Source organism: Rana temporaria, chromosome 5 (assembly GCF_905171775.1).
Source record: "Rana temporaria chromosome 5, aRanTem1.1, whole genome shotgun sequence".
NCBI classification, from domain to species: domain Eukaryota; kingdom Metazoa; phylum Chordata; class Amphibia; order Anura; family Ranidae; genus Rana; species Rana temporaria.
In genome coordinates this window covers 390,617,062-390,632,723 of record NC_053493.1, presented here as the reverse complement: position 1 = coordinate 390,632,723, position 15,662 = coordinate 390,617,062, and the positions used below count along the sequence as shown (strand labels likewise).

The window sequence follows — 15,662 nt, the reverse complement described above, 5'->3', positions numbered from 1 at the left end:
GTAAGAGCTGTGAAAATGTGGAACAGACTCCCTCCAGAGGTGGTTCTGGTCAGCTCAGTAGATGACTTTAAGATTACTTTCCTAAATGTACATAATATAACTGGGTACTAAGATTTATAGGTAAAGTTGATCCGCGGAACATCCGATTGCCTCTCGGGGGATCAGGAAGGAATTTTTTCCCCTATTGTAGCAAATTGGATCATGCTCTGCTGTTTTGTTTTTTTTTGCCTTCCTCTGGATCAACTGTGGGTATAGAATTGGGTATATGGGATTGTACGACATTTTGTTATTTTTTTTTTATGGTTGAACTGGTTGGACTTGTGTCTTTTTTCAACCTGACTAGCTATGTAACTTAGTTTTAACCAAGTCCAAGGGGATCATGGGTGCCCTGCAAGATCTAGCTACCGCTATCCTGGATGCAGTAAAGATAAATGATATAAGTTTCTTCATGTGTCCTGGTACTCCCTCCACTGGGCTTCCTAGTAGCACCTGCTGTGGTGATTTGGCTAAACTTCTTATACCTACCCACTTTCCCATCTGCACAACGCACAACATAGAGATAAAATGTTCTGTAGATGGCTCATTCAGGGGCGGACTGACAACTCATGGGGCCCCCGGGCAATAGGAGATTATGGGGCCCCAGGCAATAGATTATGCGGCCACACAGTATACACACACAGACATACAATATACACACACAGTATACATACACACAGAATACACATACACACACTGAAAAGGTACTGGAGAGGCGGGGCAGCTATAATCTTGGGATTTTTTTTTAAAACACAGATTTTTGCATACTGTCCCTGGTTTTACTGAGGCTGGCAACCCTGATGGGGCCCCCTAGTGTCATGGGGCCCTTGGGCAGTGCCCGAGAGCCCTAATGGTCAGTCCGCCCCAGGGCTCATTACTAACTGACTAACCTTGAGCTAAAACTGTAGAGTTCACATGACGGTTCTAAACTTTTGACATAATCAGTAGATATTTTTTGCACATATATCAAAAATAAATATTGAAAACCCCTTCAATTGTATATTTAACTAACTAAAAGGTGGCAAAAAGTGAATTTTATTGGCAGGGTTGACATACACTTTAAGGCATCTCTTGCCATTTAAATTATATATTTGCCAGCAGAACATTGTCTACATCAGTAATGAGCGGTATTTGCCTCTTTCCTTATGTTTATTGGCAGATTAGTGCAGTTTTATGGCCCCGGAACTCTCAGATCTTGCTATGGAATCCTTGTTTGCACCGTTTGGGCTCCAGCACACAGCTTTATCTCCCAGAAGACGGGTTTATTCTATGGCTCTCACCTGGACACATGGGACTTTATCTCCCCCCATCTAGGAGGAGGAGGATTAGTAAAGGCTAATCATCTAGGCTCTCTTTTTCTTTTGGCTTGGTTGAGATGTGTTTATTGCTCCACCTGAGGAAAGCGATGAGTCTTTTCTCAAGAATTCCTTTCCAAAAAGGTGTTTTGGCCCCGAGCTACATCTAGAAGAATCCACCTCCCTAAAATGATCTGTGTCTGACAGCAAGGTACGGTCACCAGAAAGAATGAGAGGCTCCACCCAAAAAGCTAAGTCAAAAGACACACATATAGTGTTTACCTGCGAGAAGATCTGGAATGTGATCCGAACACTCAATTGTTCCATACACTAACAAATACCTTACACGTTTTTGAGATAAAAAAAGGAGGCAACCTCCAGCACAAAGTGTGTAGGCAACAGACATACTTCTGCCCTTGCTCCCCCCAGTTATGTGGCCCTCAACTTATTACAGGAACCCGACAACAAAAATGTAAAATATACTGTAAGGCCCCATACACACGAGAGGATTTATCCGCGGATACGGTCCAGCGAGGATTTGCGCGGATTTCCATCCGATGGAGTGTACTCACCATCGAATCGAAATCCGCGCCGAAATCCTTTGGCGATGACGTGTCGTGCCGTCGCCGCAATGATGACGCGGCGACGTGCGCGACGCAGTCATATAAGGAATTCCACGCATGCGTCGAATCATTACGACGCATGCGGGGGATCCCCTCGGACGGATCGATCCGGTGAGTCTGTACAGACCAGCGGATCGATCCGTGGGATCCGATTCCAGCGGATAGATTTGTTGGCATGTCAACAAATTTTTATCTGCTGAAATTCGGAAATATCCGCGGATAAAGATCCGCTGGAATGTACACACCATAGAATCTATCCGCTGAAACCGATCCGCTGAGATTTTTCAGCGGATGGATTCTATCGTGTGTACGGGGCCTAAAAGTACCTGACCCTTTCTGTCAATGCAGTGCACCACAAGTTATGGCACTAAATGAATGGTACCACCAGGCCCGGATTTACTCCCTTTGCCGCCCCAAGGCCGGGTCCTTCAATGCCGCCCCCGCCTGCGCAGTACAGGAGGGACATTATTTGCCAGGGGACTTTTTCGTCAGGACACTGGGAAGCAGCTGTGGGTGCTGTTGCCGAATATGACATTGAGAACCGGGGGGGATGTTGCTGTCAAAAATGAAATTGATCATTGGGGGGTGTGGCTGCCGAAAATTACATTGAGATGGCCTCCTCTTCCCTCTGTTTTCTCTCCTCTCACCAACCGTGACATGACGGGGGGGACTCCGGAAATGAAAGTGTTCTCTCCTCTCAGCTGCAGTGCCGCCCCTGCACCCACTGCCGCCCCGAGGCCTGGCCTTGTTGGCCTTGTCTGGAATCCGGCCCTGGGTACCACAACACATAAACATATGTAGGGGGGCATACTCCAGACTACAGCTGCACAGACTAGACATGTGCTGTTTGTTTCATTACAAATTAATATTTGGACAATTGTTTCGTTGTTCGGAGATTCGGATATATCTGAATACCCGAATTACAGTATAAACAAAGTTTTCCTAATGCTCCAAATAACGAAACTAAATTCCTCCTAAGGTGATTTAAAGAGTCATTGTGATCATTTGATGAAGATCTTTTATTTTGTTTGTTCACTTTGCTGCATTCGAATTGAAAAAAAAAAATAACATTTTCGATTCGACCGATTCGAAATTTATTGATTCGAACATTTAGAATAAAAAAAAATCGTTATATTCAAAGATTCGAAAAAAAAAGACAAAACGAAATCCAGAATACGAATCCTGAATACGAATTAAACAAATCAACCAAATTTAACTAAATTAAATAACTAGATTAACGAATCTAAACAAAACAAAACACATTTTTTTGTCAAGCAGTCTAGCACAGACTAGCACAGACTAGGCTGTCACTGACAGTGCCACACATGCTTCAGCCAATCACACACAGACAGCATGTAGGTGGGGTGCAGCATGGTGTGGCAATAATAAGTCACACAGTCAGGTGCAGTGAAGAACGTGTATTGTAATAGTACAGCAACAGTACAGTGGGAAGGCTGCCCAACCGGGTGCACTCTCGATTTCCAGTAATGGGAAGAGAGCTGGTATCAGCTGGACTGGCAGCATCTGCTGAGAAATCAGAATACAGCCTGGCCATCTTGTGCCCAAACGGGATGAAGACCAAAGGAGATGCATCCCTACGCTTTCCCTCCTTGTCAGAAACCTTTCCCTGTTGCTAGTACTGTCCCTAACAAGCGGTGTACTTGTCCCTTCTCTACCAACTCGCATAAAGCAAGCCAAGCCTGGGAGCCAGGGCCTTAAAAAGGCTCTGCCACACCCAAGATGGCTGCTAGGGTCACATGGGGTAACCGCGTCCAATAGGATAGCTTCTTCAGTGACCCAGGAAACCATGTTCCTCTTGACTTCCTCTCCAACAACAGTGACGCTATTGAAGAGTGCCTACTGCAGTGGAGAAAGATGACCTGCCTACAACTGTTTCTCCCTTTCCTTGACTGTTGGTGAGGGGAGAGAGAGAGACAAAACACCGAACATAACCAGTGTTCTGCAGACAGAAGAAAGCCCTGCCCACCACCTGGGAAAACAAAGAAAACATTAATGTCGTTGTCAGGGCAGGACTTGGGTGGTGGGGGCCCCTGGGCTTGAGTGTTGAAGGGGCCCCCTGGAGCCGAGAATTGGGGGGGATTGAAGATGTTGAGCGAGGGTGGGATCATAGTTGTTGAGTGATCGGGGGGGGGTGCGCATTAAAGTTGTTGAGCGGGGGGGGGGGTGCGCATTAAAGTTGTTGAGCGGGGGGGGGTGCCTCTCACCTGTGCACTGAATGTGTCGGCTCTCTTCCCTTCAGCAGACATCCACACACCGCTCCGGTTCCTCCTGGGGGGGGTTTTGCAGTTGTTGAGCGGGGGGGAGTGCCTCTCACCTGTGCCGGCAGCGCCGGGGCCACAGACTGTCATTAGCCCGGCTGTCGGCTTTCTTCCCTTCAGCAGCCACAGTCCTCCACACACCGCTCCGGTTCCTCCTGCTTCCGTGCTGCCTCCTCTTGCAGTGCGGGAAAATTAACCCTTTCGCGGGACTGCGGGAAGAAGCTGTCTGTGCGGGAAAGTCCCACAGAATCCGTGCGTCTTGGGAGGTATGCGCAGGGCCGCCATCAGGAATTTTGGGGCCCCTTACACAGATTAAGGTATGGGCCCCCTGGAGCAGAGAACTGCCGCCTGAAATTGAGAAGCGGGGGGCTGCCGCAAGTTGAGAAGCAGGGGGGGCCTTTACAAAAAAAAGAAGAAATAAAGAAATATATATATATAAAAAGGGGGGTAGCCATCCGGGGGCCTGGGGACCTCTGGGCCCTTTAATAAAAAGAAAAAATAAACCTCTGGGCCCTTTAATAAAAAAAATACATAAAAAAAGGGAGGTTGCCATCCGGGGCCCTGGGGACCTCTGGGCCTTTTAATAAAAAACTTAAAAAATATAAACAAAAATAAAAAAATAAACATTGATAAAAAATAAAAAAAAGGGGGGGGTTGCCACATGGGGCCCTGGGGACCTCTGAGCCCTTTAATAAAAAACAAATATATAAAAAAATTTTTTTTTTAAAGGGGGTCCCCTATTGGGCGGGGCCCATGGGCTTGAGCCCAGTCAAGCCCAATGGTAAGTCCGGCCCTGGTCGTTGTGTAGCCTGGGAAAGGACAACGCCTGCTGGGAGGAGCATAGACTTGTGGGAGATGTATCTCCAGAGAGACTTGGCCTGTGCTGCAGTTTGCAGCACAATGTAATTTATAGTTCCCACAGTGACTGCATTTGATGGCATGGCACAGTGATGCGAATTGATGGCATAGTGACTGCATTTGATGGCATGGCACAGTGGTGATAATTGATGGCACAGTGGCTGCGTTTGATGGCATGGCACAGTGGCTGCATTTGATGGCATGGCACAGTGGTGATAATTGATGGCACAGTGGCTGCATTTGATGGCATGGCACAGTAGCTGCATTTGATGGCATGGCACAGTGGTGACAATTGATGCCACAGTGGCTGCGTTTGATGGCATGGCACAGTGACTGCATTTGATGGCATGGCACAGTGGTGACAATTGATGCACAGTAAGGCTGCAATTTTTTTCTTTTTCTTTTTTTTTTTTACGTTTGCGCCCCCCCAAAAATGTTGAGCACCAGCCGCCACTGACCTTACCAATGTTGTTTTCAAAGTACTTCAACATTTTGTTTTTCTTTTAACATTTGATTCTGAAATTAATGTGTTTCCCCCAATAAAAAACGCATAAAGTGTTACAAATTATTTTGAAAACATTTCCATTCTGCTCCTTCAATAAGGTCACTGCAGTAAAAAATTACCGTTAATTTGACCCTCGCCAACAATCAGAAAATTGTTCAGAAAACAAAACTTTTTGAAGATAATTCTACTAGTATACTTCCGGCTTTAAAGATTCCAAAATAAAAAGAAGTTGACTAAAGACCTGGCTGCCTTAGTTCATATCTCCTTGTTGGAATGCTCCCTTAATGTATACTTGCCTTTAGGATCCACTCCATACATCTCACTTATATTTAGAGACGGACTCCAATGGCGATGAATAATGAGGTTCTTGGATATGGAAACAAGACATGATGATCAGTACTGTACATCGGTTGAGTACTGAGAACCCAAATCTGACAGTAATTACTCTTACCTCCCCATCTCCGCCTCCCCCGCCCTGTCAAGATTATTAAACGCTTACCTGACTCCTGACATTCCTGGAGGCAATTACTGGTAATAAATAGTGACACGATGTGGGTTAAGTCAGGCTAGTGCTCTTGGGGACTGCGGCAGGAATTTTTTTTAGAGTAGATATGTAGCACTACCCCTGCAGGGGCTGCTGGTAACTGGCTCCCCTATTAGCCAGGCAACACGCAATTTCCACTTGCATCTGGACACAAATGAGTTTGACACCCCTGGCCTACATCTATAGCAAGAGAATTACCGTATTTATCGCGGTATAACGCGCTTCCACGTATACCGCGCACCCCTAAAGTTGCCCTGAATCCTGTGGAAAAAAAGTTTTTTTTGTACTTACAGTTTTGGTGTCTTGCGCGGCGTCCATCGGCGGCCTCGTCGGGTCCGGTGTCCGTCTGCGGCTTCGGGTCACCTCTTCGTCGGGTCCGGCGTCCTTCTGCGGCTTCGGGTGTCCTCTTCGTCGGGTCCGGCGTCCGTCTGCGGCTTCGGGTGTCCTCTTCGTCGGGTCCGGCGTCCGTCTGCGGCTTCGGGTGTCCTCTTTGTCGGGTCCGGCGTCCTTCTGCGGCGTCCTTGCGTCCTCCCCGCTCGTTTCCCGCGCCGAGTTTGAATACTGCGCTGACATATACCGAGCGCAGTACACTCGTGTATCGTCGGACAGGCTCGGCAACTCTCGCGCTGACGTCCTGTACGCTCAGGACGTCAGCGCGAGAGGCACCGAGACTGCCCGAAGATACACGAGTGTACTGCGCTCGGTATATGCCGGCGCAGTATTCAAACTCGTGGCGGGAAAGCGGGTATCGGCATATACCGCGCACCCACGATTTTGCCCTGATTTTCAGGGCAAAATAGTGCGCGGTATACGCCGATAAATACGGTAGTTATCTTTAGTCAAATCTGCCCCTTACCTGCATAGGCAGTTTATTTGACAAAGGTGAACTAATGCCCTGTACACACGATCTGAGTTTCCGTCAGAACAAACTCAGACGGGTTTTTCCAATAGGATTCCATTCAAGCTGTCTTGCATACACACTGTCACACTATATTCCGACCGTCAAAAACGCGGTGACGTACAACACGTACGATGAGCCAAGAAAAATTTGCGCCGACTTGATTCTGAGCATGCATGTTTTTTTCAGTTGGAGTTCCATACAGACGAACGGAATTTCCCAAATTTTTTCCATCTGAAAAAAAGAGGACACGTTCTCTTTCTAACTCCATCGGAACTTCCGATGGAAAAAGTCTGATGGGTCATACACACGGATGAAAAAATTCCATCTTACTTTTTCCATCGGAAATTCCGATCATGTGTATGAGGCATTACTCTTTAACCACTTAAGACCCGGACCAATATACAGGTAAAGGACCAGGCCCCTTTTTGCGATTCGACACTGTGTCGCTTTAACTGACAATTGCGCGGTCGTGCGGTGTGGCTCCCAAACACAATTGGTGTCCTTTTTTTCCCACAAATAGAGCTTTCTTTTGGTCGTATTTTATCATCTCTGCGGTTTTTATTTTTTGCACTATAAACAAAAATAGAGCGACAATTTTGAAAAAAAAAATCTATATTTTTTACTTTTTGCTGTAATAAATATCCCCCAAAAATATATAAAAAAATGTTTTTTTCCCTCAGTTTAGGCCGATTTGTATTCTTCTACATATTTTTGGTAAACAAAATCGCAATAAGCGTTTATCGATTGGTTTGCGCAAAATTTATAGCGTTTACAAAATAGGGACACATCGGACAATTTTGACACATTTTTGGGACCATTGTCATTTTCACAACAAAAGTGCCTTAAAAATGCATTGTTTACTGTGAAAATGACAATTGCAGTTTGGGAGTTAACCACTAGGGGGCGCTGAAGGTGTTAAGTGTGACCTCATATGTGTTTCTAACTGTAGGGGGGCGGGGCTGGACGTGTGACGTCATTGATCGCCTTTCCCTATATCAGGGAACAGACGACCAATGACAGCGCCACTGTGAAGAACGGGGAAGGTGTGTTTACACACACCTCTCCCCGTTCTTCAGCTCCTGTGACCGATCGCGGGACTCCGGCGGCGATCGGGTCCTGCGGCCGCGGTCACAGAGCTTCGGACCGGGTCGCAGGCGCGTGCCCGCGACCCACGGCTGGGCATTTAACAATCACGTACAGGTACGTGATTGTGCCCAGCCGCGCCATTCTGCCGACGTATATGGGCGTTAGGCGGTTCTTAGGTGGTTAAGCTCATTTTATACTTAAGCCTCATACACACGGTCAGACTTCAAACAAACTTTTCCGTGGATTTTTGTTTGAAGGGCGTTGCCCGTGAACTTGGCATGCATACACAGGGCAGGACTTTTTCAGCCAACTTTCACCAAATCACATAGTTTTTCTGCTCTTTACTGCCACCCTTTGGTCAACTTCTGCTATTGTTGGTTGATTTTAACATTGGTTCTGATCATTGGTTTTTGTACTTTGGACTAAAGTCCGATGGATTTCTGTACACACGATAGGACTTTGCACCGCAGGACTTTTGTTGCCGAAAAGTTTGTCTGTTTGCAGAGCGAACATTTGTCCGATGAAAACCGAAAAAGTTTGTCCCATGAAGCATACACACGGTCGGATTTTTTTAAAAACCTGGGAATTTAGAAGTTTGTTGTCAAAAAGTCTGACCGTGCATATGGGGCTTGAGTCTTACTTTATTACCCTTCCTGATCAAGAAACCTAAACAAAATTGGTACAATATGAAATATGGTGATCTTCCTTTGACAATACGAATTCCCCGGCTGTCTCTAGTTTTATTTATTTGAGTCACTGACCTGGAACAAGAATGAAGGAGCCAAACTCTGGATAAAGCCACTCAAAACATAAGCCAGCAGAAGGAGCACCAGACTTATGCCGGGTACAGACGAGAGGATTGATCCGCGGATACGATCCTCTCGAGGATTTCCGTGGATTTGGATCCGATGGAGTGTACTCACCATCGGATCGAAATCCGCGCCGAAATCCCATCGCGATGACGTGTCGCGCCGTCGCCGCGATGATGACGCGGCGACGTGCGCGACGCTGTCATATAAGGAATTCCACGCATGCGAGGGAGGGAATCGGACGGATCGATCCGGTGAGTCTGTACAGACCACCGGATCGATCCGCTGAAGCCGATTCCAGCGGATAGATTTCTTAGCATGCTAAGAAATTTTTATCTGCTGGAAATCGGTCGGCCCGAAAAAAATCCACGGAAAAAGATCCGCTGGGATGTACACACCAGTGGATCTATCCGCTGGAACTGATCCGCAGATCAATTCCAGCGGATAGATCCTCTCGTGTGTACGGGGCCTTAGGCTAGGTTCACACTGCTGCGAATTCAAAATCGCGGTAAAATTTCGGCCGCGATTTAAGAGACATCTGTGCAGGGTTCAATGTAAATCGCGGCCCAAAATCGCAAAAAGTAGTACAGGAACTACTTTTTGAAATCGGTGCAGCGCCGCAGATGCGGCGTCGCACCGATTAGGACAGTGCCATTGCCGACATGTCAAATCGCATCTCAAATCGTACCAAATCGTACCCAGTGTGAACCAGGGCTAAAATGGGAAAAATAGTGCAGCTAGCTTGAAAGCCACTGCCCAACTTTACGAAACTTGAAATTTCTCCCTTGTAGTGGGGCTACACTTGCACAGCCGCTGCTGATCATTTATTCTTGGGGAGAGTAAAAGCCCATGCTCCTACCCGATCCTCTGCTCCTCCGGTAAGAGGCACGTCTCCACACTCTGGCAGTGGATTGCCTCTTGGTGTCCTCATAATTAATGCAGGGCTATGGATCCAGCATCAGTCTTGAGGGCATCAGGACCATGGACTGGTGGAGAAGATGCTGCGGGGCTGGTCCAGTAGCACAGGGGAAACAGTAAGTAAATCGTGGGCTGGATTCAGGTAGCTGCGCCCCTTCTTACGGCGGCGCAGCGTATCGTATTTACGCTGTGCCGCCGTAAGTTTGAGAGGCAAGTGCTGTATTCACAAAGCACTTGCCTCCTAACTTACGGCGGCGTAGCGTAAATGGGGCCGGCGTAAGCGCGCCTCATTCAAATGATGTTGAGGGGGCGTGTTTTATTTAAATTAGGTTGACCCCGAGTATTTTATGTTTTTTACGAATGGCGCATGCGGCGTTGGTGAAAAAATCCCAGTGCGCATGCTCGAAATTCCGACGCAAATCGTCATTGCTTTCGACGTGAACGTAAATTACGTCCAGCCCTATTCACGAACGACTTACGCAAACGACGTAATAAACTCAAATTTTCGAAGCGGGAACGACGTCCAAACTTAAAGCGGGGGTTCATCCTAAAACTATTTTCTAGTATTACAATGTCCCGACACATTACAATACAATTTTTTGCTGTACATACCTCGGTACAGCTAGTTCACCCGCGGCTTCCGGGTTGCGAATCCCGCGGGAGTGGGCGTTCCTAACTTGCTGGTGATTGACGTGATGACCAAAAACGAGCTCCCCCCCGTCGCGTAAGCTGCGTCACGATTGCCGAAAGGAGCCGAACGGCGGTGCGCAGGCGCAGTATAGTGCAGTATTTGGCTTCTTTCGGCAATCGTGACGCAGCTTACGCGACGGGGGGAGCTCGTTTTTGGTCATCACGTCAATCACCAGCAAGTTAGGAACGCCCACTCCCGCGGGATTCGCAACCCGGAAGCCGCGGGTGAACTAGCTGTACCGAGGTATGTACAGCATAAAAAAAAACAGGCATAATTGTATTGTAATGTGTCGGGACATTGTAATACTAGAAAGTCGTTTTAGGGTGAACCCCCGCTTTAACATTGGCTGCGCCACCTAATAGCAGGAGCAACCTTACAAAAAAAAAAAGCCTAACGTAAATGGTGTAAATAAATTGCGCTGGCCGTACGTACGTTTGTGAATCGGCGTATCTAGGTAATTTGCATATTCTACGCCGAAAACAACGGAAGCGCCCCTAGCGGCCAACGTAATATTGAACACAATTTTACGCCGCCGCATTCAAGTTACGTCGGCGGAGGAAGCCTATTTTTTTTGCGTATCTGCTTTTGAGAATCGGCATAACGATACACCGGCGCAGATTTGAAATTACGGCGGCGTATCTGGAGATACGCCGCCGTAAAAGCTTCCTGAATCTACCCCCTTCTCTTCTCTACCTCCTAGACCTAATAAGCAGTTAACCACTCCAGTGCTGACGCAGTCCTACTGCAAGGGAGAATTTTCAAGTTTGCCAGAGTTGGGCTTTAATGGTTCCCAAAAGAAACCAGGCAGCACGCTTCTGCCGAAAAATCCCCCTTCGTCGAGGCTTATGTTCCAGTCTAACTGGACTCAAGAAGAGATTTACTGTGTAATGCCAATAACACCAGCATAACTGGTGGAGATTTAACCTATTTTAACAAAATCTCTTCTTAAATCCATTTAAAGTTCTGTCTAGGTCTTAAGTCCTGACTAAGGGAGACTTGTTCTGTCCCACATAACCTGTTGGATGTTTTATTGTAAACAATTAAAGCAACTTGGACTGTTATCATTTTGGATAAGCGCTCCTTCTGGTGGTTTATGCTTTAGGTGGCCTTATTGGGTACCGATTGGAGTATAAATTCAAAGAGGTGCCTTTTAAAGTCAGAACTCCTCTTTGTTACAGCCCAATGACTCAAAAAGTACTTTAGACCCTGGAGTAGGTAGGTCAGGCAGTTATTTTAAAAGAAGAGGTTGGTAACATGATTTTTTCAGGATTGTTTTCCTGAAGGCCCATGTCACTTGAGTGACTCTGTTGCTTGCCACTTTAGGGTGGCTAACTGACCATTTATCTTTTGTTACGGAGCCGTTCCCTCTCTATTTAGACCAATGAAATGTTGCTCCTACACAGCTCCCTCACTCAGGGCCGCTGTTAGGAATCATGGGGCCCTGTACAGCCTACCTGACAGGGGCCCCCCGGGACCCCCCCCCCCCACACACACACACACACCTGACGGTATTCTAAACAATATTTTCATACAAAAATACATTATTAATGAACACAAATGCCTCTTCAATTCCCCCTCCTAGTACAAATCTCCCCAGCCTGCACAATTCCCCCAATCCCTCCTATTAGCCCCGAATTCCCTCATCGGCTCCTGGTACACAATCACCCACATCTCCCCTTCCAGCACAAATCTTCTTTCTTCAATCCCTTTCCTAGGACACATTCCCACAAATCCCTCCTCCTAGCACAACCCTCTCCCGGGGCAGGGGAAGAAGCTCAGCGGGGGCTGGCCAGGTTCATTATCCCTCCATGTCTCTCACCCAGCAGCCAACGGGAGGGACAGGGGGAGAAACCTGGGTGAGAGACACGGAGAGCATTGTTCACCACCAACCCTACTGCTGTCTGGGCCCCTCTGTGTGCCGGGGCCCTCTACAGGAGGGCTGGTGGTCCCCCCCCTATCAGCGGCCCTGCCCTCACTAGCCAGTGAGATTCAGCAGCACTCCAGGCCGAGGAAAGGATTCTATTACAGTCCATTTCTGGGTTGCCAGTAGTACCAATGGAAGCCCCTCTGCAGTTATTTTTTTTTAAATATATACAGTAATCACTCTCTTTAGAAGTTTTCAGGCTTGTCATGGGGTCTCCTTTTCTCCAGTGCTGGGTGGTTGTCATTGATGCAGAGAACAGTGCAGAAGTAATGAAATGAGTACCACTCTACACATTATTATACAGGCAGCCAAAGTAACATCCCCTCAGGGGTTGGTATTTGATGCCCTGCACCCACATTATATTCTCAGTCCACAGGGTTAAATGACACTGGACTGGGAATACTAAGGACATTCAGTAGGAAACATGAATGATTGCAGTGGACAATGCTTAAGAGGAGTGAAGCATTGCAGCAAGGGCTGCTTTTAAAAATTTTTTATTTCACTGAATATTTTTGTAAAAAATAAAAATAAACAATTACCCCTGAGTTGTGCTTTAAAGCTGAACTCTGGGCAAATATTATTTCCATGCATTGGGGCTATGCCCACACTGCATGGGGTAACTGCTCATTTTTGTCTAGGGGTTCAGGAAGTTGAGAAATACGCATCTAATCCTCCGATCCTCCCAGCACAAGGCCAGTCCCTTCAGATCTTGGTTTAGACCGGCTTTGGACATGAAGACCTCAGGAACAGTCCAACACTGGTTGGCTCTGTGTTCACCCCTAGACAGAACAAGCAGGTAACCCATGCAGTACGGGTACAGTTGAGCTTTAAGGTAAATGTAAGCTTCTCCTTGGTCTACTGCTGGTGATGTGTCACTAGCAGCAAAATTGTCCATGTGACATGTCCCTAAGGCCGCGTACACACGGTCGGACAAATCCGATGAGAATGGTCCGACGGGCCATTTCCATCGGTTCACCGCTGAAGTGGCCTGATGGTCTGATGTGCGTACACACCATCATTCCAAAAACCGATCGGGTCAGAACACGGTGACGTCAAACACACGACGTGCTGAATAAAACGAAGTTCAATGCTTCCAAGCATGCGTCGACTTGATTCTGAGCATCCGCGGGTTTTGAACCGATGCTTTCTGTACTAACTATCGGTTTGGACCGATCGCGCAGCGGGCCATTGGGTCGATTTTAAAGCATTTTTTAAAATTTTCGACCGAAGGACAACAGACCGATGGGCTATACACACAGTCGGTTTGGACCGATGAAACTAAACCTCGGTCCATTCTCATCGGATTTGTCCGACCGTGTGTACGCGGCCTTAGCTATTCCAAAGCTGAACTCCAGGTATGCTTTTTACAGCACAGTTACATTGATCCTGCTTGGGGCAATGTAAGTGTACATATTCCATACCTGGCCAATCCCTGGAAAGCAGACGATCTTTTTGGTAGTCTCAACTACTATCTTCTGCCAAGTTCAATGCCCAACTGCATAGTAACCAAAGGGGGTTGACCTCATGGTCTTCACATTGTCCAGTCACAGAAAGCTTTGCAGATGTTTTCTGAATGGTGCCCATGCCGAGATAAGCATGGTTACTATGTAGAAGGGCAACCGCTCAGAACTCGACCGGGAAGACAGCAAGGGTTGCACTAGTATCAATGGCTAGTAGCTAGTAGTGGCGGCTATTAGAATGTTTCTTTGCTTCCACAAGGATCAGCCAGGCATGAAATATGTATACTTATATTGGTCTAAGCTGGACCGATGTAACTATGCAAAAAAAAAATCCATACCTGACATTCAGGTTTAATGCCACGTTCACAAGAAAAGTTCAATGTGAGCTTTGGTCGGAAATCCCGCCCGCTCTCAATTTTTCAGACGGGAAAAGTTGTTGTCGGAAATTCCGATCGTCTGCATGCAATTCCGAAGTGCAAAAAAAATACGCATGCTCAGAATCATTGAACATTTTTCTCGGCTCGTTGTCGTGTTGTATGTCACCCGTGTGACCGTGTGTATGCAACACAAGTTTGAGCCAACATTCCGTCACAAGTTTTCTTGGCGGAATTTCCGATTGTGTGTACGCGGCATAAGAGTTTACAATGACAATCTATTCATATACAAATATGACATATTAACTATCAAGAAAAAGATTTGGGTGCCACACTTTTTAGCATGTAGGTGACAGAGACTAAAGAAATTCGGCAAGGTGACCTTATTTAAGAGGTGTCTAAAAAGTTTGGTGAATGGTGTCAGAAAACAAACAAAACAGAAGATACAAACAAATTACCTTTACTGGCCATCAAAATATTCGCCATCCTTCACAACACACAGTCTTGACAACGTTCATAAAGCTTCTGGAAACTGTCAAAAAAGGCCTCTTTAGGAATCGACCGCAGAACCTCTGTCACAACTGCTGGTGTGTCTAAGAAGTTCGGTGAATGGTCTGATATCTCAACGGCAACATGGGCTAGGTGCGCGTACATTCACATGACTAAAGACATGTCGAGAAGTGCCATTTAGCATGGAGTACACGTGACCGTCAGGGTAAACCCGCTGCGGGCTGTCGATTGTAGTCTGTGGGCCCCATACACACGACCAAACATGTATGCTGAAACTGGTCCGCGGACCAGTTTCAGCATACATGTTCGGTCGTGTGTAGGCGCGAGCGGGCAGAATTCCAGCAAACATTTGCCCGCCGGGCCTTTTCCCAGCGGGCAAATATTCCTGGACTTGTTTTAAAACCGTCCGCTGGAATCCTGCCCGCTCGGACATGTATGGTCGTCTGTACAGACCTACCGTACATGTCCGAGCGCCCGCCGTCCCTCGCATGCGTAGAATGACTTCGACGCATGCGTGGAAGCATTTAAAAGGCAGGCCCGCCCACGTCGCCGCGTCATCGCCGCGTCATCGGCGCGGACACGCCCCGCGTATTGTTTACGCGCGGACTTCTGTACGATGGTTAGTACAGCCATCGTACAGAAGTCCCCGGGCAGACATGTATGGTGAAAACGGTCCGACGGACCGGTTTCATCGTACATGTTTGCCCGTGTGTACCCGGCCGTAGGGTCACAGTGAAATGGAGCAATGAGTGAACATCCTGTTCTGATACAAATTGGGGAAAATGACGATGGAGATGCATGAAATGTTGATGCAAGTGTACGGGATGGAAGCCATGAGCAGAAAATGTG

At 47.2% G+C, this 15,662-nt stretch overlaps 1 protein-coding gene across 1 annotated transcript in view; it reads left to right on the top strand.

Moving 5' to 3' along the window:
* The window catches only part of COL14A1 (collagen type XIV alpha 1 chain), a 292,376-nt gene that overhangs the window by 16,784 nt on the left and 259,930 nt on the right, over positions 1-15,662 (top strand).